This window comes from Pogona vitticeps, chromosome 1, assembly GCF_051106095.1.
Source record: "Pogona vitticeps strain Pit_001003342236 chromosome 1, PviZW2.1, whole genome shotgun sequence".
NCBI lineage: Eukaryota > Metazoa > Chordata > Lepidosauria > Squamata > Agamidae > Pogona > Pogona vitticeps.
The window spans coordinates 131060389-131074527 of NC_135783.1; positions in this window are offsets into that span (position 1 = coordinate 131060389).

Below are 14139 nucleotides of genomic sequence, written 5' to 3' on the forward strand. Positions count from 1 at the left end.
GTAAAAGCTAAGGCTTAATTTGTACTTCAGGTTTGAAACACACGGACATGTACCTTGTGGAATAGAGGGCTTACCTTCAAATTTCTCCTCCTAGATGACTAAGCTTTCTTGTGATGCTCTGAGATCAAGTAGATTCCCTAAGGCTGTACAGGTGGCAGGATATTTAAATGCACATGTTCCAGAGGGTTTCAGTTGCCCCCTCTTCCCAGGGGACACAGTGTAGAGCCAAGTTTCTGGATCCTGGCTTTGCAGCCAGGTACTCCAACTCACTGAGCTATATCAGCTATACAAGCTGAAAGAGATACAAGGAGAGGTAATGAACTTTCAAAATAATTATAGCATTATTAACATAGGTCAGCGAAATCAGTGAAAATGTTGATTGCTGAAACTTCTTGACCACATGCAATGGCATCCTTCAGTTCCGAGAGACTATGGTAACATGCTCTGTATGGAGGTCTTGGAACAGCATCTAGTGTGGCTGATAAGGCCAATTCGAGAGTGACAATCCCTTCCACGCTGAAGACAAATATAATCTGTCCCTTGTCCAGTTCCCTGATTTTGCTGGTTTCAGGACTGCCTCTTTGCCTCGGCCTGTTGAACAAGTGCCTCTTCAAATTGGGAGAGGCCATGCTGCACTTCCTGCCTCCAGGCTGAATGCTTAGATGTCAAGGTTTCCCATCTGTTGAGGTCCATTCCTAAGGCCTTCAGAACCCGCTTGCAGATATCCTTGTATCGCAACTGTGGTCTCCCTCTGGGGTGCTTTCCCTGCACTAATTCTCCACACAGGAGATTTTTTGGAATCCGACTGTCAGCCATTCTCATAACATGCCCAAGCCAACGTAGACGTTGCTATTTCTTGACCACAGTAGAGTTATTAACTGTCAATCAGTGGTACATAGGGTTGTCTTTGAAGTGCAAAGAATATTATTTCAGGACGTTGGCTGTTTTTCGCAAATTAACTTCTGATTCTGAGGCCACGGTTTCTCAACGGCAGTAACATTTTTCTAAACATGAGATTATGAATATCTCGCTCGCTCGCTAGCTAGAGGTAATCCTTGATCTGTATTTGCCATGGTTGCAGTGCTTGGTAAATTTACCTCAAAGTATACCCCCAGTGGTTCCCAACCTCGGGTAACCCATGTGTTACTAGACTGCAACTCACAGAAACCCTGGCCAACCCATCTGATAGTGAAGGCTTCTGGGAATTGCAGTCTAAGAACAGCTGGGTTACCCAAGGTTGGGAACTACTGGTATAACCATATTGACTGATTTTCAGTGAGGATGTATGATATGGGCCTGGAAACTGAGGAGGGGAAGCTACATATATATTAAAGCTGCTTAGTAAAAGTTCATTTTTGTAAGAAGTAGTTAAGCAACCTGCAGAAGTTTGAAAAAGGTTAAAGACTGGGGATCTAACTCTTTCCTTGTCTCACCCTTGCATGGGATGGAAAGGAACTGGAACATTCATCTTCTCACTTGTGAAATAAGAATCTGAAGCAATGGATAGATTATTTGCATCTTTCTCAGTAATCCTCCAGACCTTCTGTACTTGCTATATGTATGTGTATTTTGCTTCGGAAAAGGAAAGAACACTAGGGACCATTTGTGCACATTACACAGACCTGTGGGGGAAGTGCTCTTGGCTGGAGGTAAGGGATTTCCTGTCACTTTATAATTCTTTGTCTCATCCTGTCAGTGTTCCTTTCCTTCTCAGAATTCCGAGAGTAATGGTGGCGGAATCTGTGAATTCTGCTTATCCTCACATTTTAATCTCATATTTCTATCCTGAATAAGTGCTAATCTGTATATTTTGAGAAGTTCTCATAAAAAAAAGAAGACTGAACAAAATTCTTAACTCTCTGCACTGGTCTAATTAAATAGATACAATAATTCTGAGTATGAAGAGGGTCATATTGTACCTGGCAGCCATGTTGCTGTTAAAGAGGAAGAATCTCTCACAAGAAAACTCAGCCCAGCTTAATAATATCGGTTGATTGTTTTTAATTGTTTTTTATATTATCTCTTATTCTTATTTTGTATTTAATGTTTCGTTGTGCAGTCTGAAAAAGAAAGAAGTGGTTGAAACGGAGGGATTCAGAACAAGACATACGACAGTTAAACATTTTGGAGTAGTGGATTTGTCCATTTTTGTTTCTCCCCCATTCAGGGTTTTTAATCATAAGATGTTTTCATCACATTTTTGAAGACATGTGTGGATTTTGGAAAGTTCTGATAAAAAAAATGGAGAGAGAGAAAAAAATCTCACTTCCACTTGGATCTCAGCATGAGGAGCCACATGGGGAAACCTTTCCCCAGAGAAAAATGAGGGAAATTGTTCCACATTTTCCTTCTTTCTAAATGACTTCCTTTTTCCGGAATATTCTCTGTGTTCAGACTCTCTCATTTTGTAGAATGCTAGTAACGCTGAAAACGTTTTGGAAATACTTGGGAAAGAGGTGCCCTGGTAAACATTTAGAAGAATATCCACACTCTTTTTTACTTAATAAAATAAAATAAAAAGAGACCACCTTTCCCTCAGGCTCTGCCCCATGTTTCAACAGACCCATGTTTGAGCTTCCAGGCTCCATCTCCAGCAACTCACTGTCTAAGTCTCAGCATACTGGGCAACCTTTCTTTTGCATAATTTTTGAACTTTGTCACAGAATCAGTCAACCTTTCACTCCAGGGCAGAGCCCTGAAAATACATGACAAGAGATTCCCTCAGATACACAGAAGGCACTGTCCTCACAAGGCAGCTGGAGTTAAGGAAGGATTGAGTGTGGGGACAACATTTTATTGATGGCACACTAACCAAAACTCCACCTCATGCCAACTGGAGAGGATTTAAGAGGGAAAAGAAGATCTCCAAAGTACCACAGATACTGAAAAATCACCAGCGTTTTCAAGTTATAGTGCATATTTGGCATGCAGGCTTTACAATTCTCTTCAAATCAGTGAAAGATTATGAGGATTGTGTTTTACACTCATGTGCACCCTCTCAAAGTCTCCCTTTCTGGTGTCTCCCCCCCTCCCATGCAGCGTGCATACACACAACACATGCCTCAGTTGAAACATCTGTTTCAAGAAAGCTCACCCACAAGAGAAGAAAAAAAATAACAGGCATCATTATCTCCCCTCCCCAATGAACCATTTTATTTCCCTGCTCCTGTTCGGTGCCTGTGTCCCTTGCGGGCAAGGACCCAGTAAAATGAAAGAAAGCAGGATGAAGGCAGATAAAAAGGGTCAGTCTGGTAAGAGAAAAGATGATATCGTGTCGAGACAAATTACAGAGGTGCTGCGTCTCAATGTGTCGAAGCAATAAGTGCTACACAACAGCCATATCAGCAGGGCTGCTAGGTGCCTCTCGCTTACGCAGGCTGCATGCAAAGCAGAAGGGGGCAGAGGCAAAGCACTGCTATTCAGGTCACACAGAAGCAGCTTCCCAGCCATTCCAAGGATCGCGCTAGCTACGAGGCCCCCTGCAGGACAGCCTGCTCATGGCCCCGCCATATCTCCTGAAAAAAAAAGATGCTATTGGAAGTGACAGGCAGCCATAAACTTGAGGGCAGAATGCTTCTCTCTGCCCAGCACAGGCAGCAGATCTGCCTCCCCCACACCCCCGCACGACACCACCAGCCAATCTATAGTTACCCACTTATTCCTGCAGGAGGTTTCAGCAATGTAGCACAAATATCAGAGAAAAGCGTTATCGATCAATCGATCGATTTATCTTCAAACTTGTTCTTCAGAAGGGATTAGTAAAGAAGAGGATTTACTCCAGAACCCTATCGCATTCCTCTGATTTCCTCATTTTTTTAATGCTATCCTGCAACCAAGGCTCATTCTGGTCCGGCAACAACGATGAATGTAACTCACCTTGGCATACGGACTTTCTTATTCGTGGAAAAACATATTGCATATGTGGAAGATTTCATAGCGAGATGTAAATTGCTAAAAACAAGGCAAAGCTTGAGAGTTTGGTTTTTAAAAGTAATTAAAAGCTCCCCCACCCTGAATAGTTTGCTGCCGTTATAATCACAATTTTAAAAGAGTAACTCTTCTCCATTTCTTGCCCATTTCACAAAAGTAGCTAGAACAGTTGAAAATATCTTGAGGCCACAAGCCTCCAGACTGTGGAACAATACACACAAGCTCCCATCCAGCTGTGTCGTCACCTTAACACCCAGAACACAGTTTAAGGAGGCACTTGAATCATGTTGTATTCCACATCCACTATTTTAAGAGGCCACCAAAATGTATCTACAGTCATGTGAAAAAAGAAAGTACGCCCTCTTTGAATTCTATGATTTTATGTATCAGGACATAATAAAAACCATCTTAGCAGGTCTGAACATTAAGTAAATACAACCTGAGATGAACAACAACACATGACATATTACAACATGTCATCATTTATTTTACAAAAATAAGGCGCAAATGGCAAAGCTACCTGTGAAAAACTAAGTGCGCCTTATGATACAATCACTTGTAGAACCACCTTTAGCAGCAATAACTTGAAGTAATCATTTTTCTGTATGACTTTATCAGTCTCTCACATCGTTGTGGAGAAATTTTGGCCCACTCTTCTTTACAATGTTGCTTCAGTTCATTGAGGTTTGTGGACATTTGTTTATGCACAGCTCTCTTAAGGTCCCACCACAGCATTTCAATGGACTGAGGTCTCGACTTTGACTGGGCCATTGCAATACCTTGATTCTTTTCTTTTTCAGCCATTCTGTTGTAGATTTGCTGGAGTGCTTGAGATCATTGTCCTGCTGCATGACCCAGTTTCGGCCAAGCTTTAGCTGTTGGACAGTTGGCCTCACATTTGACTCTATGAAATACTTTGGTATTCAGAGAAGTTCATAGTTGACTCAATGACTGCAAGGTGCTAGGTCCTGTGGCTACAAAACAAGCCCTAATCATCACCTTTCCACCACTGTGCTTGACAGTTGCTGTGTGGTATTTGTGCTGATATGCTGTGTTTGGTTTTCATCAAATGTGGTATTCTGTATTATGGTCAAACAGCTGACTTTGGTCTCATCTGTCCAAAGGACATTGTTTCAGAAGTCTTGTGGTTTGCCCAGATGCAACTTTGCAAACCTAAGCCATGCTGCCATGTTCTTTTTAGAGAGAAGAGGCTTTTTCCTGGCAACCCTTCCAAACAAATGATACTTGTCAGTCTTTTTCTAATTGTACTGTCATGAACTTTAACATTTAACATGCTTACTGAGATCTATAGAGTCTAAAGTGTGACTCTTGGATTTCTGCAGTTTCTTTGAGCATTGCATTGTTTGACCTTGGGATGAATTTGCTTGGATGTCCACTCCTGGGAAGATTAGCAAGTGTCCTGAATGTTTTCCACTTGTGAATAATTTTTCTCACTGTAGAATGATGGACTTAAAATCATTTGAAAATGGCCTTATAACCCTTCCCAGATTGATGGGCAGCCACCATTGCTTCTCAACAATCATTGATGATGTGTTTCCTCCTTGGCATAGTGTTAACACACACCTGAATGCTCTAGACCAGCAAACTTTGGCTTTTATAGAGATGGTCAAACTTGCTGATGATCAAGGGCATTTCGTTAGTAGCATGTGGCTGCTACTTAGCCTCTTAATTCCTATGGAAACAGTAAGGGCATACTTAATTCTTCACACATGGCTTCTCCATTTTGGTTTTATTTTTGTAAAATACGTAAATCTTGACAAGTGACATGGCATGTGTTAGTCATCTGAGGTTGTATTTATCTAATTTTCAGACCTGCTAAGGACTAGTCACATCAATGTGACTCACCTTAGGTCTGTTTGCATGGATGCCATGCTGAGTTTTTTTTTTCCTGGGATTTCCTTTTGTCTCCTGAGCACATGGCCTGGGGGTGGGGCCTAGGGGTGGGACTTCCTGCTTTATAAGAGCGTTTCCCAGGACCCAGGACCCTTTTCCCTAGGAAGCTGGGCTGAGGGCGAAGGCCAGGTCTGTTTGCATGGATGCCATGCTGAGTTTTTTTTTCCTGGGATTTCCTTTTGTCTCCTGAGCACATGGCCTGGGGGTGGGGCCTAGGGGTGGGACTTCCTGCTTTATAAGAGCGTTTCCCAGGACCCGGGACCCTTTTCCCTAGGAAGCTGGGCTGAGGGCGAAGGCCAGGTCTGTTTGCATGGATGCCATGCTGAGTTTTTTTTTTCCTGGGATTTCCTTTTGTCTCCTGAGCACATGGCCTGGGGGTGGGGCCTAGGGGTGGGACTTCCTGCTTTATAAGAGCGTTTCCCAGGACCCAGGACCCTTTTCCCTAGGAAGCTGGGCTGAGGGCCTTAATATGGTAAATAGGAAAGCCAATTAGATTTGCATAAGCCGGGGAGTCAGGAAAGTTTTAAGGATCAGATCATACTTTTGCACTATTAAAGAGCAGGCCGGGTAGGTGGGGCTCGTCAGCCATGGAAGGCAGCCCATCTAGGAGAAGGAAAACTCCGATTTCAAACCTCCACTGCCTTGTGGCTATATCCATTCATGGAAAAGGCTTCAGGAGTTAACCTCGAGGCAAAATCCGGAGCTGGAGTCCCGAAGGCAGCATGTGTCGTTCTGCCAACTCCTGCGACATTGCTGGAACCAGTTGTATTGGCTCTTGCCTTTCCATTGGATCATTTCAGCAATGTGGAGAGGGGGGATCTGCTGCTTGGGTAACAGCCTATCCTCCATATTACCTTACCCGGGCTTCATGCTCTGGAGAGGACACTCCTCGATTCAGAGCATGTTACCATAGTCTCTTGAGACTGAAGGATGCCTATGCTAAGGACTAGATATTTTTATTATGTCCTGATACATAAAACCACAGAATTCAAAGAGGGTGTACTTTCTCTTTCACATTACTGTATAAGCACAACTAATAAGTTCCAGTTAAATTGTAAAGGGAGTGACAGTAACCCTAGTCAGGCTACAATTAGGGCTATGCATGATTCCCCCAATCTAATCTAGGGGCTAATTTAATTTTGGATTGTAACCAAATTCAATGCAGCATGAACCAGGTCTCATCCAATCCAGTTTTGGCCTGGATGTGGACTGCTACTCAGATTTCTGAATATCCAGAATTCCTGACCTGATCTGGGGACCAACTTGGACAATGCAGGAGGATCAAGCTGTCAATCAGTGAAGGCTAGCTCCTTCCCCTTTGCCATCAATGTGGCTCACCTTAGATTTCCTTTCCCATTGTTTTCAGCATGTCTTAAAAAATCATCACCCTCCAAATGCCAGATTATATCCTCAGTATAATCTGGGACAGCCTCAGTCTATGCTGGAACTGGGTCAGGCTGCTTACTTTAATTTGGAATGTGCCTAGGTCAACACAAATACCAACCTGGCTTTCAGAATTGGCTGAAGTTGGCACACAGGCCCAGTTACAACTCCAGTGTAATGTAGTTCTCCTTTAGTGAATTGGGGGGGACGGGGGAAGAGAAGTAATTACATAAGCATAGCTATTTGTCAGCATTTATTTTCAGAGGAGCTGTGAAAAGGGAATCTCTGAAAGCACTATCACTGTGTAGTATATTCCAAAAGATTTTAAGGTAAGCGTTAAATGCAGTCAGGTAAGCTTCCACACCGATTTTATCTCTTTCGTCTCAGTGTTTGAAATGGGGAAAGAGACAAACCTATTACAGTGGTGCCTTGACACGAACTAGTAGTCAATTGACTAGATGGACGGGGTATAGATAGATAGATAGATAGATAGATAGATAGATAGATAGATAGATAGATAGATAGATAGATAGATAGATAGATAGATAGATAGATAGATAGATAGATAGATAGATAGATAGATAGATAGATAGACAGATAGACAGATAGACAGACAGACAGACAGATAGACAGATAGATAGATAGATAGATAGATAGATAGATAGATAGATAGATAGATAGATAGATAGATAGATAGATAGATAGATAGATAGATAGATAGATAGATAGATAGATAGATAGATAGATAGATAGATAGATAGATAGATAGATAGAGCGGAATGCCTGCTCCCACCTAGATCTACCCGGATCACCCGCACAAGCCAGGAGGTGAGGCTGGTGAGCCTAACGCCGAGGGAGGCCTGGAAGGAGCGAACATGAAATCGGGCCTTCTCGGCGGTGGCTCCTCACCTCTGGAACAACCTTCCTCCAGCGATTCGTGCAGCCCCTATGCTGGGCACATTTAAGAACCAGCTAAAAACATGGTTATATGTTCAGGCCTTCCCTCCTGTCAATACTTAATTTCCTTTCTCTTTCTATCTATTTGTTTTATTATATGTGGTGTTGTTTACTTGTAATAATTTTTATGCTTTATTGTAGATTTTTTTATGGAAGCCGCTCAGAGTGGTCAATCTGACCAGATGAGCGGGATATAATTCAAATAAATAAATAAATAGATAGATAGATAGATAGATAGATAGATAGATAGATAGATAGATAGATAGATAGATAGATAGATAGATAGATAGATAGATAGATAGATAGATAGATAGATAGATAGATAGATAGATAGATAGATAGATAGATAGATAGCGCCATCTCGAGTTACAACCAGCTCTGGACGCAAAATTTTGCTTCTACTTGTGACCGGACTTTCCACTTACGAGCAGAAGAAGGCAGGGGAAAAGGCAGGAAATTCAAATTTCTAACTGTAGGTGGTGACGAGGCTGCTTCTTTGTAGCTCTTTCGCCCCAGCAGTTAGAGAGTGTGCGGCATCCTCGGAGGCTTGGGGCTGCCTCCTTCTGCTTCTGAGAGCATGTGTGTGTGTTTGCAGGGAGGCTTCGGGCTGCTTTGTAAGGTAAGGTACTGTTTCCTGCTTTTTAAAAACTGTTCTGGGTGTTTTTTCAGTGTGGTTTTTAGCTGGGGGGTTATGTTTCTGTGCTGTGATGGGTCTTGGGGGGGTTTGTTTGTTTGTTTTGTTTTGTCCCCCCCCCCCATTTTTGATGGGTCTTGAGCGTTTTTGTTGCTTTTTGGAGTGTTTTTTCCCATTTCCGATGGGTCTTGGGGGGTTTGTTTGTTGGCTTCCCCCCCATTTCCGATGTGTCTTGGGGGGATCTGTTTGCTTTTTGGGTTTTTTTCCCCATTTCTGATGGGTCTTGGGGGGGTTGGTTGTTTTATGGCTTTCCCGCCACCATTTCCAATAGGTCTTGGGGGATTTGGTTGCTTTTGGGGGGAGGTTCCCCCATTATGGGTCGTGCTTGTTTCCCTAGCTTTTTCCTTTGTTTTTTTTTTTTTTTTTTTTTTGCATTTCCAGCCTGCCCCCTTTGTTCTCTGTGCATTTCTGATCTGCTCCATTTGTTTTCTGTGCATTTCCAATGGGTCTTGCATGTTTGATTGCTTTTCTCCGCCGCCCCCCTTCGGCCGGAAGGGATTAATCACGTTTCCAATGAGTCTTGCAGTGATTTTTTTGGTGTGATTTTTTTCCTTCGTCCGGAATGGATTAATTGCATTTCAATGCATTCCTATGGGAAATGGTGCTTCGACTTACGACCATTTCAACTTATGTCCATCTTCTGGAACGGATTATGGTTGTAAGTGGGGGCACCATTGTACTGAACACAGATTTAATAATGAGCCAGGAGTAGTTATTTGTAGCAGTTGGTAATTATTAGCAATAATACATTGCTAATAAATAAATAAATTTTATTGCAGAACTCTTCAAAAACTGAGATGATGTATGTGAAGTGCTTGCTTTAAAACTAGGAGGTGCTGCAGCCCCTTGACCTGCTCTGGATGGGAATAAAGGGCATACAGATCAGGCTGACTTACCACGTGCCCTTTGGGAAATGTTCCAACTCCGTCCATTTCTGAGTCTGTGACCTTATCTAGGGGTGTCTGTATTTCTCTTTAATATGCATCAGTGCACACATCCATCCCCACACCCAGAAATGGAAGGAGGGACCCAAGAGCTGTAACCTGTTCAATAGGAACATAAAAAGCTATCAGAAGGGTGAAGTCTTCAGTCTGCTGAGGAGGAGTGAAAGTTGAGTGAAGTGACTGCCTCAAGCAACAGATGTTGGGTGCCACAAAAAGTATTTAGCTATTTGCTTTCCCAAGGATGCAAAGAGACTGCCTCATCTACCAATGTTGGCCTCATCTACCCAGCTAGTTTGGTCCGCTTCAGATACTGTGCACCTTGAAGGATGGGGGTGCCACTTCCTACCGCAGTACAGGAAGCAAAGATATCTTGGTCCAGAGGTGCTAGCAAATCATGAACAAAACAACGCAAAACAGCACCAAAGCCATCTATTCCATGGACACTAACCCCTAAACAATGGCTAAAAATGAGGAAAGGTTTTCTGCACACGTCTCAAGCTCTAACTTTTAAACACTTTGCTAAATGGATGGATGCTGAAGAGTGTCTCCTGTCAGAACAAGACTCTAGCTGGATTTTCTGGAAGCCACTTAATAGACTTCGAATATATGTAGGAAGATCAAAGATTAATCAAGTGAAATGGAGCTGCTTGGATACAGGACAAATTTCTGTGACTGTGGAGAAATTCAATCCACAAATCACTTATGTGCATTTATTTATTTAACGTTTATTTAAAATATTTTTAAAGGACCCATGGCAGCTCAATTGCATGCCATTTATGTCCCATCATAAATATTGAGGCCAATAAAATACAATATATTTTACTGTGTCACAATGACGAAAATGTTGTTCTTTATCTCACTGTGTGATCACAAACAAGTCTGATTTTCCTAGCTACTCGCTCTGTCTTTAAGTAACATATAAATCATCATCATCATCATCTTGGAGCTGCAGAGGTGGAAGACCCTATGGATCATCAAGTCCAGCCCCTGGGGAATCAAACTCCCAACTTCTGGCATCACTAAACCACTAAGTTATCCAGCAGTTCTAGTTTGACCCTAAGTGATTATTTGTACACTACAGCAAGACAGTGCTTGCCAGTTGTCTGCATCACTTAGTATTTTCCAGATCCAGGGACTCAGACAATATGCATAATATGGCACAATACAAAGCAGATGGTGTTCTGGACGAAAATCTGCTCCCCCTTGCCACTGACCAGCACGTTGGGGACATTCCCATTCCCTGAATATGACCTATAGAGATCTGAGCAAGTCACAAATTGTTTTGCAATGAATCCCACCTCTGGAGAGAAATCTCACCACAATGAAGCATCAAGTATCATTACCTAATGCCCATGGGATTTGGAGACAGCCACAATACCCTCACAGGAATTATGCATGCTGTTTTCACATACATGTTTTACATGCTGTTTTCCTTATGGCCGTCACAGGGGGAGATATCCCAGAAACAATGGAAGCAATGCTGACAATAAATCCACATTAAGAAGTGTTATGCTTCTCTCAGGCGTAAGGCAAACTAAGACCCAAAGACAGTCAAAAATCAGCAACTGTCAAAATCTGCAGACAGTAAAGATTGCACAGATTATGCTGGAAAAAGTGAGCTGGAAAGTAGGTGCATGTGCGCTTATGAGGGAGAGCATTCCTTCAACAAGCAGCAATTGCTTTTTTTGGTTTCCACTGACACCCCTACTTTTCCTGCCTTCTGACTGGCCACTTTCCCCTCATGACTCAAACAGTTGATAGGCAAGTTGGGAGAAAAAGTGCACTGTACTATCTTTCTTTATTTGCAGAAAGCAGACAAACCCTTTGTCCTGAATTATTAAGGTACATGTTGGGTGTGAAGTCATTGAAAGCGCCCAGTTTTGTAGCGCACTCATTGTCTTTCAGCTTGACCAAAGCCTTGTCACCATAGCGATCACACGTCTGTCTTCTTTACTCATTCCAGCCTGCAAAAGTCTAAGTTGAGAGAAAGTCTCTGCTCCTCTTTGCCAACTTGGGGGGGGGGGGAGCCAATCATGCTGCTGATGAAATAAACCAAAGATTTTCTTCATTCCATTCAGTAGGGAGAGCATTCCATTTCTTGAGTTGATAGTCCATTCCATAGGCCATCTATCTGCAAGCCAGCCCAGGTCACTTGTCCACAGGCGTTTCCTGCAGAGTTGCTTTGGACCTTGAGTAGAAAGAAATGTGTCCACACCGTATCATCCTCACGTTAAACACGTACTCACATTTTTCATGGAGCAAAGAGTGCGGACATTTTATCCAAGGGCACCAACTCTGGAAAGAGATAAATTTGTCTACATGATTCATAACAATGTCCTCACTTTTTTCTATGTGGAAATGATGCTTGTGAAGGGAGAAACATCAGCTAAAGCTCACTAAAATGAGAGGAACCAGCAATTCTGGTTTAGGGTGGAAATAATCTAAGTAACTTCGTGATTACCTTTCAGCCAAAATATGGGTGTGAATTATTTGATTGACATTTCATCATTGTCAGGAAAGCAGGAGTGAAGACACCTCGCCTAAAAACATGCAGATAAAAGCTTAAAAAGTTATAAGATTAAAAGACAATTTTAACAAATTATAAATAGGGAAATATTGCTGAATTAAAATCCAAAGGTGCACCAGTAAATATAGTGCAGCTTCTAAAAGCCCCTTCCTCATCAGGGGGAGGCCAATCCACCCCTTCCTGAAAGGAAGCTCCATGGTATAGAGGAAGGCATCTCTTGTGATCCCGTTAAATGAGTCTCTGAGAATGGTGGAAGGGCCTTCTCCAGAGATTTAAAGGCCTAGTAGGCTTGCATGGGAGAATACCAACATGACTCATTTTAAGAAATACTGTATTCCTATCATATATTCCCCTATTTTGCATGTTCAACACATTAATATCTGTGTCAAGCGATTAGGCAAGACGTTTCTGACCCAAGTGGTTACAGGAACTCATTGGTTAGGAGCCAACCCAATTGCTTGATTTCTCTAGCCGTTCAGAATGGCAAGATAAAATTCCCAGCCCTTTGGCTGTATTTGGCTTCTGGTTAACTCTGATCTTCTTCACTTGTTTATTTTCTTATCAGGGGCATGCACCTGAATTCTGATGTTTCCTGCAAACACTGGGAAATAGTGGAAGGCCTTCAGAACAACACGCACAACATAAAGAGCACAGACAAGGAATTGTTGAGAATTACCCATGGGGGTGGGGGGAGAAACCAAAAGCCATGTAGCACCTATAGGATTGAAGCTACAACTAAATTGACAAATACTTTGGGATTTGCTCCCCAATTAGCACAAGTGAATTCCAAGTATTTTTCAGTTATCACACAACATAAATATCAATGCAAATCAGCCCAGCCCTGTTTGATTCTGATATGGAGTCCCCCCCGCCCACCAGTGGGGGCTTCTGCTTCTGCTTCCAACTGTGTTTCCCCAGTGTGATCATTTATTTTGATTTACAAAGCAGATCTGGGTAGTGTGACACTGGGAGGGAGGTACGGTGACACAGTTTGTTGGGGCTTGAGGAGGCAAACAGCATATCTTTCTAATCCACCCAACAAAAGAGTTGTTCTGTTTCAGAGTAATTGTACTGCAACTGATTTGCACCTTCTTGTGGAAGAGTTTCTGGTGAACAGCATTAGCTGTATGCCCTGCATAGGTTACTCTGGTTATTTCCTGTCTGTGTGTTCCCTGTCCTCTCTAGGAAGGTACTCTCTCTCACTTTCAACCTTTCCTTCCTAAATAGTATTGTCTTTCTGTCTGTTTTCTTCTTCTTTTTGTCCTAGGTAGCAGCTGAATGTTAGAATAATCAGAATGAATATATGGGCAGGATAGATTTAATATTTTCCTCTTGTCCATGATCTGGATGGAAATCCCATTTTGAACTGGGAAGGGGAGTAGTGCCAATCCAAATGTTGCCATGGAAGAAAAACGGCTAAACCTCCTGCTCTTGAAGAAGGAAGACATTAAACCAGCCATGGAAGCACTTCTAGACTGGTTCTCCAAACACGTTATCACTTTGGACGTCCAAGTGAATTTTGAGTTTCTTCTCAGAGAAAGTACCACAGAAATCTCAAGAGGAGCAAAAATAAATTTGATAAATTGCCAAGTTTATGAAGGTTGAGGAAAAGAGGATTTTCAGACAGGTGTAGTCCTATGGTAGATTCAAGTACAGTTTCTCTTGCTGTTAACTTTTTCTTTTTTTAAAAAATATCAGCAAGTTGGGAAATTAGACCAGAAAAGAAGTTTTTTATTTTAATGGGAATTTCCTAGGTGAACATTCACAGACATGGTGACATGCAGTATCTG